Below are 21,082 nucleotides of genomic sequence, written 5' to 3'. Positions count from 1 at the left end.
ACATTGCCTAGAGAAGAGGCCAAAAGAGATATGATCCTAAGATGGCAGCAAATCCATCCTTTGTAAAAAGATGGAAGCCAATGGCCACTGAGGACAGTGCGGGGTTGCCTTCAATTTAAAGTGGGTTGTTAATGTCGTTGCCTGGAGCTGACATTTTTGTCTTTAGGATGAGGCAGAAAAGCAGGAAAAGAAGACTGTTACTTTTGAAGAAGCAAACCTGAAAACACAACCTCAGTTGGTAACTAGTACTTGGCGAAGAAGGAAAGCTGGTGCGGTTTTAATGGGAGAAAGTAACGGCCAGGCCTCTTGACCATCGCCTTCGCTTTGCAAATCTGGTTTTCATATTCTTGCTCAGTAATCACCCAAAGTCATAACTGTCTCTGAAATTATTCATTAAAGTCATTTTCAGGGATTCTCACGGGATGACTCTTTTACGTTTATGATCTTGTGAGAGGAATGACATCAGCCTCTGTCTGTTTTCCGCATTTAATTAATGTGCCGCGAAGACGCGAGGGGCCGTGGCTGTGTGCGTGGGGAGGGGGCGGGCCGGGGTGGAATCTGCCGGCCCTGGTGCTCCCGGCGGCGCGGTCAGCTGAGCTCAGGCGCGCAGACATCCTTTGATTAAGGAGGGTATTTCGAGGAGTGCAGGCTGTGCAGAAGATCACGGCTGTGCCCTGTGGTGCTGTCAGCAGTGACAGATCCCAGATGGGGCCGCTACTGTATGGCAGATTGAGTTTCTCAGCAGAAAACTCACCCTCCCTCCTAAACGTCTTCAAAAACCTTCTCCAGATACTCCAAGTCTCTTCGTGTGAAACTGAAAAAGTCCAACCCCAAAGTTGGTTTTGAGTGTGTGTGTGTATGTTACGTGTTTTTGTTTTTTTTTTTTCTTCCTTCCTCTATTTTTTCTCTGCACTTCCTCCTCCTCTGAGCATCTTCGACCCGCAGGGCTACCTGGCTGCTAATAGCGTAGACGTGGCGGGCCTGGGGGTTCCTGTTCGCCCAGCTCACAGCGCCACGCCGACTACACAGCACCGAAGGGCCCCGAAGGCAAGCCGGTGGGTAGGGGCGCGGCGGACGGGACGTGGGGGCAACTGTAGCGTATCTCGGGAAGCCGGGGTGGACCGCATGGGCCAAACACTCCTGAGCTGAGAAGGGGAGATGCTGGCGGGAAGTGGGGAGCGGGGCGGGGGGAGCGGACAGAAAGCGGAAGCAGAGAATACCTTGGCCCGGCTCCTGAACCTGCTCCTGCCAGCCATCCGTCTTGGCTCCGCGGAGGGTCGATCCACCAACCTGGGCATTTTCGAACGGCAAAGTGGAGACCGAAAAGGGGGCGCAGGGGCTAACCGCTGGGATTGGGAAACGGTGAAGGCGGGTCCCAGATGCAGCAGGGGCTCAGCAGGGTCTGGAATGGGGAGAAGGGGGACTGCGGAAGTCCAGACTGCGGCCCAAGACCGAAGGCTGGACTGAGGCCTTTCCAAGGTGAGAAGGGGAGCATGGAGAGCAGGTTTCTACATAGCAAGAATTCACCCACTTGGGGATTGCTAGTCTGGGTCCCGAGTTTCGCATTCCTGAACAGTGTGTTGGAAACTCTGTTGCAGAAACATTTGGACTTATTTTAAACCTTTATTTTAAAAAAATAAGTAACTTTAAATAAATGCTCCGGGTTCCCTGCCTACCTGGAGACAACCGAGACTCCTCCCGTCCCCTTGTCCCCCACGCTAGGTATCCAAGACTGGCTCCCGTGGAGCAGCAGTGGCCGGGAGAGAGGCAGAAAGGCAGAGGAAGGTGTGCCGCACCCAGTTTCGGAGCTGATTTCCAGGCCCCACCCATTCCTGCCCTCCCGGTCCTCTTTTACTGTGGAACTTGGAGTGTTCCCTGCGGGCGAAAAAAACGAGAGAACAGAAGGGGAGCCTAGAGAGAGCGAATATTGTTTTAACTTAAAGATGGGCAATTTCTTTTTTCTTCAAGATACTAGGGCAGCCTCCTCCTCCCACAGCCCTTCGGGGTGAGGGCAGTTTGCAGAGCCTCTGTTGAGCTTACAAAAGAGCCTCTGGGGAGCAGAGAGAGGAGCTAAAAATACCTCCGAAGCTAGGCCCGAGGTCCGGGAGGAGCTCGTCACTCGCTCTCGCTCTGGCCCAGCCCAGGAGGGCGCTTTCGCCTTTTGCATTCCCAGGGCCGGGGCGGCGAGGCTAGGGGCCCACACTAGTTTTGCCTTCACTTTGCGACCAGACCAGGCTCTTTTGTGGCTATGCCTGTTACTCTTAGTAAAGAAGACCTCCAGTCCAATCTCCGGTAAAATCAGAAAATCAGATTCCACACTTTTGATGCTTTCCAATAAGCCCCCTCCACAGACTCAGTTTTTAAAAAGAAAACAGGTGGGACCGTTAGGCCCTATTTTATACCAAAAACAATCCGGTTACGCAAGGATTCTTCTCAGGCTGGTGTAATGCGCTGTGTGGATGTACGCAGTTACTTGCAGTCCTGGGACACCATCTGATTGTGAGAGAACCGGTGAACCCCTTATTTCAGCCCTCTCCAGAAAAAAAAAAATAGCAGTTACTTCCCCCTCGTGTCCCCCTTTGGTTATCGGTAAAAAACGCAAAACTCCTTATATAAAGGCAAAACACACAATGAATTTCAAAACTCCCGCTCGCCCCCTCTGGAAGGCAGTTTTTCTTTTCACTGCCCATGCTGGATGAAAGTGGTTTATTTTGATTTTTTTTCTTGTACCCACATGCCTTGTAAAAGGTTCCTGTGCACGGGCCTGGCCCCCCTCTGATGACCGCAGGGCCTTGCTTCCAGACAGCAGTCCCCGCCACTTGGTTTTTAAGTCCTCGCCTGGAGCCGAGGTGTAATTGTGACCCCGCCCGAGCCCCGAGCCTCCCGGGGGGACGGTTGGCCCGGCCTGCGTTGGGGCCGGGACCTCCCAAGTGGCGGCCTGGGCGCCGGGAGCCGCGTGGTCCTCTCCTTCCCTGCCTCCTCCCTCTCTCCCTCCCCTGCAGACTTTGCTCGTTTTCGTCTCGTTTGCCCAGCTTGCTAAGCACTACGGCGCACAGAATTTATCTCCACTTTTTTGGTTTTCTCTTGCCGTTTCCTTTCTAGCACCTTATCACCGCTCTCTCGGCCCCCTTCACATTGAGATCCCAGACCCAGAGAAGCAATGTGGGGCTTCGTCGAAATATGGGGGGAAGAACTGGGAGCCTCTGGCCCCCTCGGCGCCGCTGTGGAGTCGGAACCCGGTGCGCCTCTGCGTAACGTCAGCGCGCGGGGTAATTTACCTTCCCTGGGCGTCTGTCAATATGACTAATTTCCACAGGGGTCAAAAAGCCTTTCTCCGGCAGTCCATCTTGGAACGCTCTCTTACGCAGTAGACGGGGTTGGTTGTTTTGTTTCCAATCCTAGAAATAAATATTCCTGGGGCGTCCCTGCCAGGGCAGCCTGAGAGGAGCAGAGGAATATACACGGTGTCAATTAAAGGCAGTTTTCCTTGAACTATGAACTATGATTGGGCGTAAACGAGAGCGACCTGCTTGCCTTTTAATACGCATTACCTAACTCGTCCTTGATACCAGTGCTTTCTTTAGAAGCAGAAAATCAAAAAAGGAGGAAAATAATCATTGCTCCAGTTCTTCTCTGCCGCCTGCAGATGCCTATTGAAATATTTTCTCTGCGTTTCAGGGTGTGATTTAACGTAGAGTATGTGCGCGTGTCTTGCTAATCTGGCCTAGACAAAAAGTAAATATATTATCCGGGTGGTGTTTTACAATAATTTTAAACTGCTACCAACCTGTAAGTGTGAATCAGAGCTGTAGAGTTAAACATTCTCTGGGACTCGCCAGAAGCGGCTAATTGATACTGGTAGCAAAACCCAGACTCACTTTGGGAAGCGCTCGGAAGGAAGCCTACGTGGCTATCGGGTCAGGACGATTCTGTCTGCAAAGTCCTCTCTTGCATGGAGCAGGGAGTGGGAAGATGAAGAGCATTGGCCCCCGAGGGGCACCCAGTTGGGCCCCTTGGGTTTTGAAGGAGGTGAACCTCTCCAATCTGGGGAATTGGGGTCCAGTGAGAAATGAAAGTCGCCAAACAACCCATTTTTCTCCTACCCAAGTTCAGGCACTGAGGCCCCAACTAATACACTTCTCTGAGTTAAATTTTTAACAAACTCTCTGAAAAAGATACGTCCCCACCCCACTTCTTGTGGCCTTTAGGCAAGTAAATTCCTGGATTTGGAGTAATTAGGAGCCTCAGTGGAACCCACGGGAAACCTGAGAACTAAGATAACCAAGGAGAAGCCTAGGCACAGAGGGCCACCTGAAGTCGTGGTCCCTGGCTGCTGCCTGCACAGGTGGGTGACACACAGCCCCAGCACCTCCCCCCACAGCCTGACCTGCCATTCTGGCCACATGCAAACACACACACACACACACACGCACACACACACACACACACACCCCTCTTTCCCTCTCTCATCTGTTGGTGCATTTATGACCTAATGAAAGTATATCCTTTAGGGAAAAGACTGTCTATAAAACTTGAAATATGAAGAACCCATTTGGATATTTCCACTCCAGGCCAGGCCTGAACTTGAAGTTTTTTTTAGCACAAACACCTTGACTCCTTTTGTTGCTTCTATTATCACCCTGTTATTTTTACTAAACGATGAGAATTGGTTCTAAGTGACCTCTGCTCATTTCCTGTGGAAGGAGAAAAGTCTCCAAACTGAGAATACATCTTTATTTGTTGGAAGGCATTCTTTGGTGGGCGGGGGGCTGGTGGGGGGAATAATTTTACTTTCTATCCCTTGTCATCTTGGAAAAATCCTGGCACCATATGTTCCAACTTCTGCAAACAGCTGGGGAAACCAAGGATGCTTTCAACTCCCTTCCATTTCCTTCCTGCCCCACCGTTTCCCCCAGTTGCCACCTTTTTGGGTATTACAAACATTGACCCATTCTTTCTCCTGGTCACTATGTGAAATGCCTATCAGTTTCCAACATAAATGAGTGCCCTTTGGAAATCCTATTGTTAACCACCTGGCTTTGTGGGAAAAGGCCATCTGATCTTGTGTTTTGGGGAGGGTCTGTTTATTGCCACAAAAGGATAGAATAGATATTATTGCCTTGTGATTTTATATATAGCATACCTTTAAACAAGACAGTTAAGTCTCTTATTTTGCAATTTGACCTTTGCTGTAAGAGTGGCTTAAGTTGTTTATTAGCTGGGACTATGCAACAGGAAAAGCTGCAGGAGAAATAAACAAAAGAATGAGCTGAAGAGCTCTATCCTTTGGTAGAATTTATTTGTTTATTTGCATATTTCTTGAAAAGGAAAACAGTTCTAGCTTAAAATCTTTTTGGCATCCAGCAGCCATTTAATGACCTATGGGTAGAAGGGGTCGATTGTTCCACACCCTGCTTAGTTGATCCCTTTGTTTCTGAGTTTACATCATGAAAGGAGTTTACATCATTACTCCCCCCTTTTTTATTTAAACTTAAAGTTCATGAGTAACAAGAACTTTTACACCTAGGTAAAGCCTTGGGAAGGGAGCAAACTGCTCAGGCTGCTAAAGTATAATAGGATGTATGTGAACAGGAGTGCTCTGAGAGGCAGCCATTTCTAGGGAAAGATCTTGTCCTCTTAGTAACAACAACAACAACAAAAAGTCCATTTTCAAACATCTATTAGACAACGTCAATCTTTCTTTTCAATTGTATGCTAGCTTAGCCTTTCCACTCAGGACTGAGGGCTCAGCCAGTTCTCCAAGTCTATGATCCTAGAACTTAACTGGAGGAGCAAATGGCTTTAAACTGACAAGTCTACCCATTTGGGAAGATGAGGGAGGAGAGGAATAGTGTGCATTTTGCCTCACCTAGGATTTTGTACTTCTGTGAACAAATATTTTCTAGTCTGATTTTCAACTTATGACCCATTGAGCAAAACAGAAAGTTATTGCATGTTTTTCAATCCCATATCTTCAGTACGTAACATCCTCCTCCTCAATATGTGGTATTATGTGTGAATATATTTAGCATCAACTCTCTCATATATATTCTAATCAGGTTAATTTTTCATGAACAGGCAGTAATTCTCATGGTTTAAAAATACCCAAAATGTACATGTGAAAAGTCTCTCCAGTTTCCTCACCCACTAAAGTCTCTCCAGTTTCCTCACCCACTGTGATTCATTTCTTATGCCTCCTCTCAGAGCTTCCTAATGAGTAGAAAAGCAAACAGAAATATCATCTCTATGGTTCTAGAATAATGCAGGTTGCTCCAGTTGTATCTGTTCCGCTGATAGGGGGAGAGGAAAAGGAGGGTGTCTTGGAAGCTTTGAAGAGCCTCACACCAAATACAATTTGGGCAAGGTGTGAGATTCCACCTGACTGTAATTTCAATATCTGGGAAAGAGAAGATAGAGGCACATGTGGAATAATCAATCCCTAGGACTCCAAATTGGATTGTCTTTTCTCTGTGGATGAGGACAAATAATAAGAAAAAAGGGAGAAAGAGAAATAAAAGAAGTAAAAAAGTGAGATCAAATTCTGTCTAGAATTGTGGGAATGTGGCTCCTCAATTTTTGTGTGTCCCCTCTCTCCAACTCAAAATGAAAAGGTCTACATTGTCTGCATCATATAAGTAATAAATACATTTTCTCCTACCATAGAGAGGTTTTTTGCTATGTTCTAGTCCATAGATGGTTCACATGGGTTATAATGGAAGGAGGTGGGGGATTGGGAAATACACATTTATCACAAAACAATTGAGACAAATTTTGCAGTATAATAACTATGTGTAGACTTGATAGACTCCAGGCATTTTGCCCTTTACAATTCAAAAAGGCATGAAGGTAAAGCCAGAGGTGACTGTTCCCTACACAGAGCGGGTGACACCTTCATTTACATCAATGTGACCCTTGGAGAGGCTGAGGGGTCTTGCTCCCCAAGTCTAATAGAGACTGTGAGTGACCTTGACTATCCTCCACCTAGGAGTTAGATATGGATGGAGAAAAGGACACATCTTGTAGGAAAAGTGCCATGCATAGGGTCCCTTGCCAGGGATGGGGGCAGTTCTGCTCTCTGGGATGCTCTGTGACTTGTGGTACCTGGCCAGAATTGCAGTTAAGTTGAATCAAACCCATGCTCCCCTCAGCTTCTCCTTCCCTTATCCTTGTAAATGGTGTTGAAAGCATTTTCAGCTTCTAGATGGACTATAGCCATTACTTTCTCTGCGTGTGCACTTCAGTGCCGGGGAGAGGGTTGCTAAGTATCCATGTCTTCCATGCATACCAAAAATTTCTCTTCTTTCACTTTGGGCTTCTCCCCACTCCTGTCTCATAATAATACAAGATGAAGTAATAACAACAAAAGCTTACTGCTGATTCTCATTTCCTCTAAACAGATTTTTTTTTCCCTGTCCCTCTTAGGTTTTAGCCTAGTTGCTGAGGTTAAGCCATCCTCTGAAAGGGGTTAGCTTTCAGATGACCCATTGTATTGGACTAATGCCCTTGCAGGACCAAAGGGCATCTGCTGGGTGAAAAGGACCCCAAATCCTCTGCCCCCTGCATCCCTGGGGTTGTTCATCAGACTGGAAGCCAAAGGCCCACATAACTCTAATTAATGTGTGCATATGTTGGCCAGCCTCTTGGATGATTTTACCATTAGTACTTGAATTGGTAGGGTCAGAGAGTCTGATGCTTGTATTCTGATGAGGATTTACAGTCCTAATGAATCACGTGACCATGAATAGACTTGGATAGCACCGTGTTCAGGAGACCTGCCTATGGTGCTTTCCACCCTGACGATCTCTTTCTGTTCCACAAAGAATGCTCGTCTGGGAGGAACCAATCAGAGGGAGGGCACCCTTAGAAGTTTGAAATGTCCTCTTCATCTGCATCTCAGCACAGAACATTACTAAGCCAAGTTTATATATATACATTATAATATATATCACATAACACATATATACACACTCAGGAATACAGAAGAAAAGTTTTGTCTTGAAAGTGTTGAATTTAAGACTGGAAATGGGCCTTTAAGACTGCTTTAACCTCTTTTTCACAGATGAGAAGACTCAGGTCTAAAGATCTAAAGATGCTCTTGGTACCCGGCCAGCATGTAGCACTCATTCATGAAATTGGGGGTGAGGGGGTTCCTCTCCCCTCCTTAGGTAGTTATTTCCAGGGATCTCTTGTTTAAGAAAGATAAAGGCATAAATAAAGAGAAAGTTGCAGCAGAAAACGTTTTGCAGAAAAAGAAAAAACAAAAAACAAAACAAACAAACAAACAAACAAACAACGGTGTAGAGGGCCAGGCCAGGCGAGAAAAGAGGTAGCCAGATAAATGATAGATATCTGGGGCCGGTTAATTGAGCAGGCCTATCTCCATCACTTCCTGAACGTCTTCACTCCACTCCAAGACTGCTATTAGAAGCTTATGTTTTCCACCGGGCGCGGTGGCTCACGCCTGTAATCCCAGCACTTTGGGAGGTCGAGGTGGGCCGATCATTTGAGGTCAGGAGTTCGTGACCAGCCTGGCCAACATGGTGAACCACCCCCGCCCCCACCTGGTCTCTACTAAATATACAAAAAATTAGCTGGGCGTGGTGGCGGGCGCCTATAGTCCCAGCTACTCCGGAGGCTGAGGCAGGAGAATCGCTTGAATCCAGGAGGCGGAAGGTGCAGTGAGCAGAGATAGTGCCACTGCGTTCCACCCTAGGCGACAGAGCGAGACTCCGTTTCAAAAACAAAAAAAGAAGAGGCAGCTGATATTTTCACACCACATACTTTATCTTGGTTATTCTTTGTCTACGCCAGCCCAGAAGAATAGATTCTTCTCTACTAGGGAGAGGGAATCGCGTTTCCAAAAGGGTAGCAGCTCTCATCAAAAGCGCTTGTGGATCTGGTGACAACGTGGACAGGCACTTTGCTTGGATCCTGGAGATTATCGACTGCAGAGGCGGGATGGAGGACAGCTAGGTCTTCCAGTTGCCGGGGTGGGCGCCCGGTTTTGGCGCGCTATGTCACTGGGCTGGAGAGAGGCTATATCCCGACTAGAGTGGATTCACAGGGAATCCCAGGGGGAGGGAAGTTGCCAGATCTCCACGCTGGAGAGAAGACTGCAGTAGAAGAGAGACTTCGTAGCTCGAAACGGGGCTTCTGGATCTCCATAGGGCTACCTCTGCAAGGCGCCAGGTCCCAGCTGCTGACAGAGCTACCTGGATGTGCCTACCTACTTGTGGCGGGGTAGGCACCAAAGGGGCTCTGTTTTGCGTTAATTCATATACATATATATATATATGGTTTTGGCCTGGGTCCTAGTGGGGTTTAAGTTGCCCCGGTGTACTGGACAGACAGAGTTGTCTTGGGAGCCATCGGCTGCTTTCCTTAGGCCTGAGGAACAGAACAGGACAAAAGTTAAAATCAGCCAAACAAACCAAACCACAGCCCCCACACGCCATCCTTCCATTGCTGGGGAGCAGTGTTCTGGCTTCAGTACTCAGGTTAGAAATTTGAATAAATGGAGCCAGATCCTGGATTACACCCCGGGGACAGCGTTTTAATGTAAATGTAAAATATGCTAGTAATAATCACTTTTGGGCCCTGAAGCGCCATTAGAATTTCTGTTTAATTATAGGGCATGAGAGAAGCATTACCAGCTAATTAAATCAATCCTATTTGTAATTCTCCCTCTGCTGCTGCAGACTTTAAAATGTGAAATTGCTTTTTAAATGAGCCCGCATATGAATTTTTAAAACAGAAGTGAACTAAAGTGAGAAGCAGGGGAAATGAGGGCCAGAAAGAGAAGAAAGGAGACGGAGGTACTGGGCCCGAGTCAACAGGCATGTGGATGAATCTCCCCGGCCGCCTCGGCTTCCTTGCCTTCCAGCCGGCGCTCACAGTTTTCTTGCAGAAGAGGCGGTTTCCTCTCCTTTCAGAGGTTTCCGCTTCCTCCTGAGGAATCTCTTTCAGCTCCTGGATATCTCCCCCGAGAAGGGCCCTGGGGTGGGGAGGGGCGCAGACCCCGCCCGGCACCCCGAGTCTGCGCGCCCCGCTGCCGCCGCGCGGCCCGGGAGCGGGTTCCGGCCGACGGAAGGGAGCGGCGCGGGGAGGAAGTGAGCTCACTCGGGAAGGAAGGAAAGAAATGAGGTTTTTGCCCGGCAGCCTCCAGGCAGAGGCGCACAGTCCTGGGGAGGGGCTGCGAGCGCAGGTCCCGCCACCGACCTCCAAGGAGGCCGGGGGCAGAGGCCGGCTTTGCAAAGCGCTGCGACCCCGCCACCGACTCCGTCTCGACCTCGCGCATTCTATCCGTCGTGCTCCCGGGGAGGAAGAGCGCCAGGCTCCGCTCGCGAGGTTCAGGCCTCCAGGACAGAGTGGGAGGCTCAGAGCGCGCGAGGGCTTTATTCAGGCAGATGCCGCCTCCAGTCCCCACGCGTCCCATCCTCCCCGCGAGTGAGATTTCGCTTCTGAAGCTCCCGCACGCGCGCGCGCAACCCTCTCTTCTTTCTCCAGTGCCCCTCGCAAAAGCAGGCCCTCGAGCTTCGATTTACGATTAGAGCGTTGAGTTATTTGCATGAGAAAACAAGAGGGAGGACGGCCACCAATTCTGGACTCCTTCTTAGTACTTGTGAAGTGGAATAATAAGCAGTGGGGTGTGTTTCCAAACCTGGCACCATCTGCACCTTCTGCTACCAGCCGTACCACCACCCGGCTGCTCCGATGCAGTCTGTTTTACGGAAATATTCTAAGGAAGAGGGAAGCTGGCTATCTCGCCTCGGCACCCGGCCCTGCAAGCAGAAACTGTCAGAGTGCAGGGACAAGCTTTCTCAACTGACAAAGCCGCCCAACAAATGTAGCGCCACTTATCCCAAGAGCAGGCATTCCCACCTCGGCCTCCCAGGCCCCGAGTGTTTCTCCCACAGGCTCGGCCTAGGATGCGGAGTGGTCTCTTGGTGGCCGCAGAGTGCCTTCAAGTCTAGAATGAGGCGGCGATGTCCATAACTCGGCCAAGGGCAGGTTGGGTAGGAGGTGGGGAAATGTAACTCTCCCCTGCACTGGGGGAGATTCGGGCGGCAGGCCTTCTCTAGTGCCTTTCAGGGGGGTCCTGCCCTCACCTGAGAAGTCTCTTGGGCACCCACCTACCGCGGTGGCTGGGGCGGGGGCTGTGGTCTGGCTTCATCTGTGTCCGGCATGTGGTTTGGGCGTCCTGCGACTAGGGACTGCAGAGGTCCGGAAGGTGGAAAAGTTCAAACCCCTCCATGTGGGTTGACGGTGGTGGGGCGTGGTGGGGGGCGGTTACTGTCAAACTGTGGGCATATTTGTCGGATTTGTAGACTCTCGATCTGGAGTCAGTTGGAGAAATTTACATCAGTCTAGAACCTCGGCATTTCACCTTCACCTCCACCTCCACCTCCTGCAGAAGCGCCCGTGTACCTCTTGTCATCTCTTCCCAGTGGGTTGTTAGGTTGCTTCATAAAATTTGCAAAGTCTTGTTTTCCACCTGACTTTCAGCACGATCGCTATCTATCTTTTGACTTCAAGTCTTGCTCTGTACATTTAGGCGGGAGGAGGGGGAGTTCCAAGAAGCCGTCTTGTGTCAACTTTAGCAGCCAGGAAGAGGGAGCCGACAGGGCTTTTCTCGGGCTTTTCCCAGGCACTGCCAGCTTGCCCCTCCCCCTCTTCTCAGGGCAGACCGCACCCTCCACCCATCTCCCCCTCCCTGACATTCCCTCTGCAGTCCTCGGCCAGTAGCAGCGCCTCCCGGAGCCGCACTCGGGGCAGCAGGGATTCTGGCCTTCCAGACCCGCCAGCGGAGGGGCCTCGCTGCCTGCTTTGGAAACTCTCCATTTTCCCACAGTATTTCACATTCATATTACTTTTCACACCCTGTTAGGCAGTAATGGCACTGAACCTGCTAAATACTTCCATGCACCCAGCCAGCCCTCCCGCGACTGCTCCGGAGGGTTTGTGATACAAAAGAGATTGCTCTCTCATCCTGCGGGGTTGTTGGCTTCTCTTCTCTCCTCAGATCGGCCTCCAGAGTCGATGGTGGTTCTGGTGGTGGCGGCCACTGGGTGGGGGCGCTCAGGTGTGAAGGAGGTCTTAACGCCCGCTTTCAAGCAGGTAGGGGAGATGTGGGAAGAAAGAGCTTGGGGACAGATCTGGCTTTTGGTGGTAGTGTGAAGTTAGATTGGCTATTTTTAAAAGAACAGGGCCAGGCCGGCCGGCTCACGCCTGTAATCCTGGCACTTTGGGAGGCCGAGGCGGGTGGATCACCTGAGGTCAGAAGTTCAAGACCAGCCTGGCCAACATGGCGAAACCCCGTCTCTACTAAAAATACGAAAATTAGCCGGGCGTGGTGGCGGGCGCCTGTAATCCCAGCTACTCGGGAGGCCGAAGCAGGAGAATCGCTTGAACCCGGGAGGCGGAGGTTGCAGTGAGCCGACATCGCGACACTTCATTCCAGCCTGGGCGACAGAGCAAGACTCTGTCTTAAAACAAACAAACAAACAAACGAACAAAAAACAGGGCCATGCTCCAGACCTTGTGCAAGGAGTAGGGTCTGGCCTTCTTAATTAGCAACATCTCGCGGCCTTCCCTTCATGGCACCAGACCGGATGAGTGGCAATTTGGGCACTAGGCTGCAGAGGGCAATGACCCCACCCCTCCTCTGGCCGCCGCCGCGCAGCAGCTCTGAGAGCTCCGGGGCTGCTCGGTAAACCTGCGGGTGAGGGAGTGGGGATTTAGAGCCCTGCTCATAGCCGGGCTTGATGACGGCGAGCGGAGGAGAAAACGGCGAGCCCGGCCAGGGAGAAGCGACGGTTCCCAGCATCTGAACTCGAATCACTCGCTCCCAGACCGATGGAGGTTGGATTCTCAGAGAGCCCAGTTACCCTGGACTGGACTAGCCACCGCCGTCCCGGAAGGCGCTGCTGGAAAAGCTCGCGAGTCCGCCACCGTAACAGGACTGAGGCCGGTGGCCCTGAGGCTTCAAATCCAGGAAGTGAAGGGAAGTTAGGGGTGGTCCTCCGTCGCTCCTCCACAACCCCGCCTCAGTTCTGCTATCAGGAAAAAAGAAGTAATAAAATCTGCCCGCCCCTACCCCCAGGACAGGAGGGAAGGAACTGATTTTAATGATCGCCTATGAAGTGCCAAGGCATTTTACAGGCTGCCTATTGTTTAATCTTCACAAACTGTAAGAAGGGCATTTCCTATCTCTGTGCCTACAAGAAAATTGAGATGCAAAGAGAGCAGACGTGGCTGTAGATCTGTGCACCCAAACAAGTTCCAGGCATGAGAGGAGTTGATGGCACACTGAGGGGCCCTGCAACCTGGGCCGTCTCCTGGTAACCTGGGAGACGGGGCTGCACTGCCCTCCACGAGCCTCTAGCATACACTCCTAGAGGGTGATTTAAGTGATGGGAAATCCCTTTCTAAGGAATTGAAACTTTGGGCATTATTTTAAGCTGTAGTGCCTACGTTCCTATTCCTCTAAAATACCCACAGGAAAGTCAAAGTTACCAGGACTCTCTTACTCAACCAGAGGAGTCCAGAGTCCTACCATACCTGTGTCACCTCTCTTGCCTCACCACACCAGGGTTTGAGATTTAAACTGAAAATCGCTGGACTTAAGTTTCTGCTCACACCATCTAAATTGAGCCCAGAGCTCCCCCTTCAGCCCGGGCAGGGACAAAACAGGCTTAGAAGCACGGGGAAACCTAGGAGAGGGTTAACTTGGTTCCTAATTTCCAAGTGCCACCTCAGCCGTTTCTCCACTTGTCAGAGGTTTATTTCGTGAGCAGAAGGGACCACCCACCCTTAAACTGGGAAAGAACGAAGTGTGGGGCTCTGGAAACCCACGTGTTAACCTTTGAAAGCAAAGCTCCAGGAGCCCCACCTTCCAAACATCATTATTTGTGCTTCCACCTCCCAGGTGTTGCTTCACGCCTTCTTTCTCATCTAGAGGGGTTGTCTGATGACTGCTTGCTTACACTCTAGACAGAATGCTTTAGATTATGGATTTGAAAAATTTGCAGAAGGTAGGAGGAGTGAGATAGAACAGGCAAAGCTAGGAAGCAAGGAAGAAGTGTTTGGGGCCTGTGGTGGGAGCTAATTGTGGTTTGGGAGTTGCTTGGGCAGACTTTTCCCCCTATTTTTTCTCCTACAAAGACACAGTCCCAGCACAGAGCTTCTTCACTGTCTAGCTACTCTCCCCTTTCCGTTTTTCTTCGCTTTCCCAATGTACTGATGGCTGAGCAAGAAGAATCTTGTACTGATGTACAGGAATCAGTACAAGAATCTTGTATTGATGTCCCAATGTACTGATGGCTGAGCAAGGGATGTGGAGAGGAACCCCACATCCCTGCCTTTTGGGCCATCAGCTCTACAGGGCACTGACTGCAGGTGGGCATTGAGGATAAATTGCTGTTAAAGAGTCCTGAAAGCCACACTCATCCCTGTTGAGCCATCTCTTTCCCTTTGGACATGGAAATGATGTTCTAGGGGGTGTCAGGTGCATTTCCTGGGTTTTGGGCATCTAGGCCCTAATTGTTTCTGGTGAAGGGGTCAATTCTAAAGTTGGAGGTGGCTAAATGAGTGGTCATTTAATGAGAGTTTTTAACCCCTACAAGGTTATACTAATTCATTTTACAGTCATTACGGTGACAGAAGGTGAGACTATGGTGATTTCTCTTCTTCAGTTACAGGTATTGATTATCTAATTCAGTGTTGACAATCAAGGCTGACAGACAAGTGAAAACAAAATTCAGAAAGTGGCACTGCATTCATGCATTTCTCTCTCCTCTACCATCCTCTGCCATGGTTTCTGCTGCTAGCTGTGGCTGGGGCACCACATTCCACTTTAGGAACCCCTAGAGGAAGAGGATGATCCCCCTGGGTCATGGGGCTGGAATTAGGCTGCCAATGTGAATTGAACTCAGTTTTTTCTCCTCTGAGAAGGATGGTGTTGACCTTTCAGTGACTTCTCTTCTCCTGGCAGGGACTCCAGTGGTCTGGCAACTACTTTAAAAATCAAGAAATTCAAGACAAAAATTAAAAGAAACGTTAAGAAAAGAGAATAAAAATACTTGTGCACAAAATTTGAAGGGCATTTGATATTTTGCAGCAACCATAGCTAAAACTGCTTGTCTCCATTACACCAGATTTCTCCACGTGGTTTCTAGAGTCCAATACCTTTATTCAATATTTCTGAGCTTCTTTTGCCTGGGAGTCCCACATTTGCAGACAAGGAGGTCTAGTCTCCTGTCTGGTTCTACCCACTGGGGGGATAGGGAAAGCTGGAGGCAGCGGTGGTGACGAGTTGGGGTAGGAAAGGCCCCAGGCTGTGCTGGCAGGTACCTTGTAGGTCCTCCCCCACCGGCTACCGGAGGAGCACTCCGTTTGTGCTGCATGCAGGGAAGCCTCTGGGCTCCTTGCCATCCCTGGTGACTTGGGCCAGAGTTATCTTATTACAGTTATTAATGACCAGAGTGATTTCTTAAGCCAAGACCAAAAAGAAATGGATTCAAATGAAAAAAACCAATGTAGTTCAGACTCTGGGTGAAGGCTGAGAGCGGGGGACTGCACCAGCGAACATGGTCACAGTCGCTTCTTAGGTGTCCACTGAGTGCTGGAGGAAGTGGTGCTTGTGAGTGGGTTCGGTGCTCCAGAGTTTGCAGTTGTGCGGGACTGGAATGCAATTACTGGAAACAATTAGACTACACCGTGCTTATTATGGTGGGCACAAAATAGAAGACACTTCTGGCACATTTAAGAAAACTTACTATCCCCACGCACCCCACTTCTTCCCCTGCAGTAGGTTTATTGTAAGTCTCTACTTTGCTAAAAATGACACCCTCCTAAAAGCTGTTGGGAGTTTGGGCAGATCCACCACTCGCAGAATTAGGGACATCGCAAAGATGTAACTTAAGCTGCTTATCAGAGGCTGAGTGGCAAGTGCTTAAAGCGATTCAGAGTCAGCCACATCTGGGTTGGGTCTTGGCTTCTGGACTGACTTTGTGATCTCCAGCATGTTGACTTCTTCCTTTATACCTTTGCAAAACAAGGATATTTGTCACATATCCTCATTGCTGTGTGTTTCTGTCTTCGGAAATTCTATTTTCTTCCTAAAAACTTGAAAAGCCATCTCCCCTCACCACTCACCATGCATGGCGAGGTGTGGCTTCCTAGGCCAGCTGTTTACCCTTGCAACACTCCCCTCCCCACCCCAAGACCCTGAACTCTGGGAACTTCATGTCCTTCTCTCTGGTCTCACAAGTGAGTTTTTGAACAGCTTTGATTTGTAATCTCTGACTTTGGTGGACAAGGTCTGAACCTTCAGTTCTGGCTTCTGCTCTTCAGCCAGTTCTATTATCATCCAGCTGGGAAGTTCACGTCCAACCCTCCCCGCAAATGATGGTCCCTGAAGCTGGCCGGATCCCAAGCAAAAACTCCAAGATGTAGCTGGAACACCACCTTCTCCTGCCCACCTGCTGCCAGTCCTCATGTATATGACTAGGGGCTTGGGAGTGGGAACGACACAGGGTCAAGCTGGCCTAAACCGAGAAGTGGACACTTGCTCTAGCTGTGCCAGGGCCCTGGGACGTACCCAGGGACCTGGGTGGTAGGGAACCACCTGAGCTTGAATTCCACTGCCCCTCCCTGAGCTGAGAACGGTTTGAGGTCCACGGGTGCTGGGCGCTCTCAGAGCACACTCCTTCTTAGTGAGTCCCACTGTGCACCAGACCCCCCTTCTATTTTTCCACTATGGGAAGTAAACATCTTGCATATATTTCTATAGTGATCAGACCCTAATTATGCCTGATCATAGTCCAGAAACGAGGCTGTTGCAGCCAGAGCACACCTGGGCTGTGGAAGATGCTTAGAACTTTACATAGATTTCTTTAAAAACTGTTTTGTTTGGACCTTGTGGGGAGGGTCAGGAACAGATAGGTTGGTGTCTGACAACGGAGCAGCCTGGATTCCCCATTTTGAGAAAGGGAGGCCTTGGTGTCACCTGGCAGGTGAAAGCTGGGGATGCAACAGGCCAGTGAGCTTGTGACTGCCCCTGTTTGACCCAACCTTTGCAGCCTCAGGCCACCAGGACTCCTCCCAGGGCCCACATTAGGCCACCATTCAAGTGGGACCTGGTAAAATCTCTTAAACTTGCAGACTTAGAAAGGAAAGGAGCCAGGCAACGGAGAGCGGAAACATCCCCTCCGTCACATGAACTTTATTGCAGATCAGGAAGTTATCTAACAGCTGCCAAAAATCTTCTGACTCCAGGGCTCCAAATGTTGACTGTTTCTCACACCTCAACACCGGGTATGGAGTCTGCTGCCTTCAGGGTTATTCAGATTTCCCATTCCCTTTCAGAGTCAATCTACCCCCACCTGCCTAGTTGCATTTGGAGATGATTTTCCTTTCTTCCTTTCGCGGACCATGTGGCTTACATACTTACCTGGGCTGGCTGTTTCCCCACCCCTCCTCACTCCACCATAAAGGGAATTCCAAATCTCTTCCTGAAGAGGGAAAGCCAGGTTGAGGAAGGGTCAGAAAAAGGAAGCTGAGTCCGAAGTCCAGGCATGCAATATTATATTCTTCTCCGGATGCCTTTGGTTCATTCCAGAAAAAAGTGCAGCATGAGAAGTAATTTTAATGGGCGCCCTCCCTTCCTTCCATTAACGCACCAGTCTCACTAGGTTCATGCGCAGGTACCTGGCTTTCCGTGGTCTTGTATCCCCCAAAGAACCTGGCAAAGATCTGAGCACAAAGTAGGTGCTGAGACAATAGATCCTGGTTGGTAGAAGGGATGCTCCGAAGGAGAAGGGATGCTCCGAAGGAGAAGGGATGCTCCGAAGGAGAAGGGATGCTCCGAAGGAGAAGGGGCAATTGTTTAAGAGTAATTGGATGCAAAGACGCGCGGTGGTTCCTGTGTGTATCCAGTTCATTTCCGCCTCACATATGAGATTACCTCAGGAGGAACGGCTCCCACCTTCAACCTAGCGCCCAAACACAACCTGAATTCTCCTAGATAACCCTTGCCTCTGCATCGAGGGAGCCCGCTCCAGCTGACCAGTTTAACAAGGGCAGAGCATCACTGTGACCTCCGCCCGACAGTAATCCTTTCCTGACCCTCTAGGGTCAGGGAGAGCCCAGCCCGCCCTTGTGAATCCAGACACTGCAAACGACCCTGAAAGAGACCTCCGCAGAGGCCTGAGCGCAGAAGGGCCGTTCTTCGTGTGCCTACTGAGAGTCCAAGGGGAGCCAGGGCTGTGCTCCATTGCCCGCAGCTACAGGCGCACTGGGAAGGCTGAGGCTGCTGCTCCTGGATTCCAGGCTTTGCGGCTCCCCAGGGCATCTCAAGCCGCATCAAGAATCCCCCGTCTTTGGGGCGGCCAAGAGCAAACGCAGAAGTGCTTGAAAACTAGGGCTTGACCGTGACTAGAGGGGGCCCTGGTGTAGCCAACCCCGACGTCATTATCGGCCACGGTTGTTACTGTTCCCTTTTGGCGCCAATCTCCTTCACTATTTCTGATAATTAGTAAGCGCGGAGCTCGGGCCGCGTGGCGCGCACCCCGGAAGTGCTTGCCGAGACCCGGAAGCAGCGGGAGCTCGGACGCCCTGCTCTCCACGGCCAGCCCTCCTCACTCCGCCCACTTTGGAGGGGCCCCAGTCTGCAAAGCGTCACCGCGCCCGAGAGCAGGTTTCGCATTTGCACCCCGCTCTTGCCCAGCCCCCAGGAGCCTCCCGCCTCTGGATTTCCCCACTTTGGGCAAGCCCCGGCCTCTCTGCTCCCCGGAAGGAGAGGGCAGTTCCCTGGAGAGACCTCGGGTTTATTTACATCCCTCCTTTTCAGATCGCCGTTTCTCCGGCGATGGGTAGAAGGACGTAAAGGGAAGGACAAATTAACAATCGGGGAGAGTGACTATTTAATAAACTCCCCAAGATTACAGTATAAATTTACTAGGGCCTGTAATCCCAGCACTTTGGGAGACGAAGGCAGGTGGATCCCTTGAGCTCAGGATTTTGAGACCAACCTGGGGCAATATGGTGAAACCCCATCTCTACAAGAAATACCAAAATAAATTTAGCTGGGCGTGGTAGCGGAGGCCTGTAGTCCAAGCTACTCCGGAAGCTGAGGTGGGAGAATCACCTGAGCCCAGGAAGTCGACAGCGCAGCGAGCCTTGATCGCGCCACTGCACTGCAGCCTGGGCAACGTGCGTGAGACCATCTCAAACACACACACACACACAATTTACTAAGGGTCTTCATTGGTGATTCAGAATTCTGCACGAAATAAAATGGGCATCTCCTTCGCCCGTATTTCCTGCGCTGTTGGCCACTCCCCCGCGAAGCGGGGAACCCGGGGAGCGCCGGAGGTCCCCGAGTGCACCCAGCAGCTCCCGGGGGAGCAGGGCTCGCTGGCGCGGGGCGGGCCCCGTGACCCACCGTCGTAAGAATGCTTCAGATCCAACCTGGGCTTGTTTCCGTGAAGCAGGAAACATCTGGGGCGTTTTCGCAGGGCTTTGGGAAAATACTTACTTCCGAACTTGGCGCTAAGGTGTTCTAGGAGACACACAAACTTGAATCTCAAAGGGGGATGGGGCCAGAGGGGATGGCAACCCTGCCAGCTGCCTGGGTGCAAACTGGGGAGCTAACCGGTGGCAGGCACTTGGGTGAAGGACAAATTAAACACTTAGAGCCAGGTCCACCCGTTACGGCCTCATTGTTTTAATGTCTGTAGTACTTAGGCGCAGTTTGAGAAAGAATAATGCCTTTACATTCAGAAAAACATCAAAGACCAGGGGTTGCTCAATATGGAGCACATATGGTAGTCTCTGAAGGCCTGGCCTGCCAAAACATGTTTCTCAGTATTTTTCTCCTTTCCTTTCTTTCGATCCCCGCCCCCCACTTTTTTCTCCCCAAATGGGAGGGAGCCATTGGCTCGGGTTACCTAGGGCGTCTTGCGTTCACGTGAGGCAGTTGGCTGCTGCAGGGAGGCGATCAATGAGGCTTTTCAAGAACTGAATCTGTCCTAGGAAAGGACTTTGAAGATGGGCGGGAGTAGGGGCCAGGCGGTACACTACCTGTATTCCAAGGCCTTAGCAAATTGTTCAGTAGTGGGTTAGGGGGACCCTTACTAAATATTTACTGAAGAATATACTGAACTAGGTGAAGGCAATAGCCTGTGAAACCACTTTTTAAATTTCAGTCTAAGCAAGATTCGTTTGCAAAGCTCCTCTTCCTTATCAACTGCTATTACTATTAATATTATTACTACTATTACTACTACTGTTATCTAAACCACTATCCCAGTTTTTAAAATTACCCAGCAGAGAGAGGCAGAGGACAGTGGCTAAAAGTTTAGGCAGTTTGCTTCTGTAATTTTTCTAGGTGAAATTTGCTCAGGGAACACGGATAGGATGGAGCTGGGGAGGTGTCCTCTTTCCCATGCCTACTGCAAGCTGGGTTCACTACCCCACATTGCCCTCAGTGGGAGGACAGTCCAGATAATTTCATCTCTTTTAGCCTCTTCGATTAAATGGACTCCTTTCATCACCTCTGAAAATGGTCTGAGGATATTATCCTTCAGCAAATTTACATGCAGTTAGTATTAAAGGCAGGGGTGAATTCTTAGGGCTCCCATTTAAAAGAAGATCCATGCTGTCTCCAGAACACGTGGCCTTTTCTAAGGCAATACTGATGATGGCGGGGGAAGGAAGAACACCACACATGGAGCCAATTAAACATGAATCTTACCAAATCTTCCAGCATTCTAGTGGCATGCATGACATACACAGAGACCTGTGGGCAAATTACGTAACCAATAGTTAGAAAACCTGGATTTTAGACCTGGCTTTGTCATCAACTCACTGCTATCTTGACCAGTCAGTTTCTTTATATTTATTTCTGTCTCTGTCTCTCTGTGTGTACATATGTGTGCATCTATACATACACACATATATATACACACACACATATATACATATACAGATGTATTATTAATTTTTAATCTAGGTGATCTGTTTGGTCTGTAAATCTGATTTCTATTCTCACATTCTCTGATGCTATAATGTATCAACATTC

At 49.9% G+C, this 21,082-nt stretch overlaps 1 protein-coding gene across 1 annotated transcript in view; it reads left to right on the top strand.

Moving 5' to 3' along the window:
* Positions 1 to 888: 888 nt before the first annotated feature.
* Positions 889 to 21,082, top strand: part of SCRG1 (stimulator of chondrogenesis 1) — a 133,034-nt gene continuing 112,840 nt past the window's right edge. Inside the window, exon 1 of the mRNA XM_054485677.2 lies at positions 889 to 1,055. The gene's annotated coding sequence lies outside the window, so the exon portion shown is untranslated. The remainder of the gene's footprint in view (positions 1,056 to 21,082) is intronic.

Source organism: Pongo pygmaeus, chromosome 3, assembly GCF_028885625.2.
Source record: "Pongo pygmaeus isolate AG05252 chromosome 3, NHGRI_mPonPyg2-v2.0_pri, whole genome shotgun sequence".
NCBI classification, from domain to species: domain Eukaryota; kingdom Metazoa; phylum Chordata; class Mammalia; order Primates; family Hominidae; genus Pongo; species Pongo pygmaeus.
Note: the sequence above shows the minus strand (reverse complement) of the source record. Positions and strands in the feature narration are given on the sequence as shown.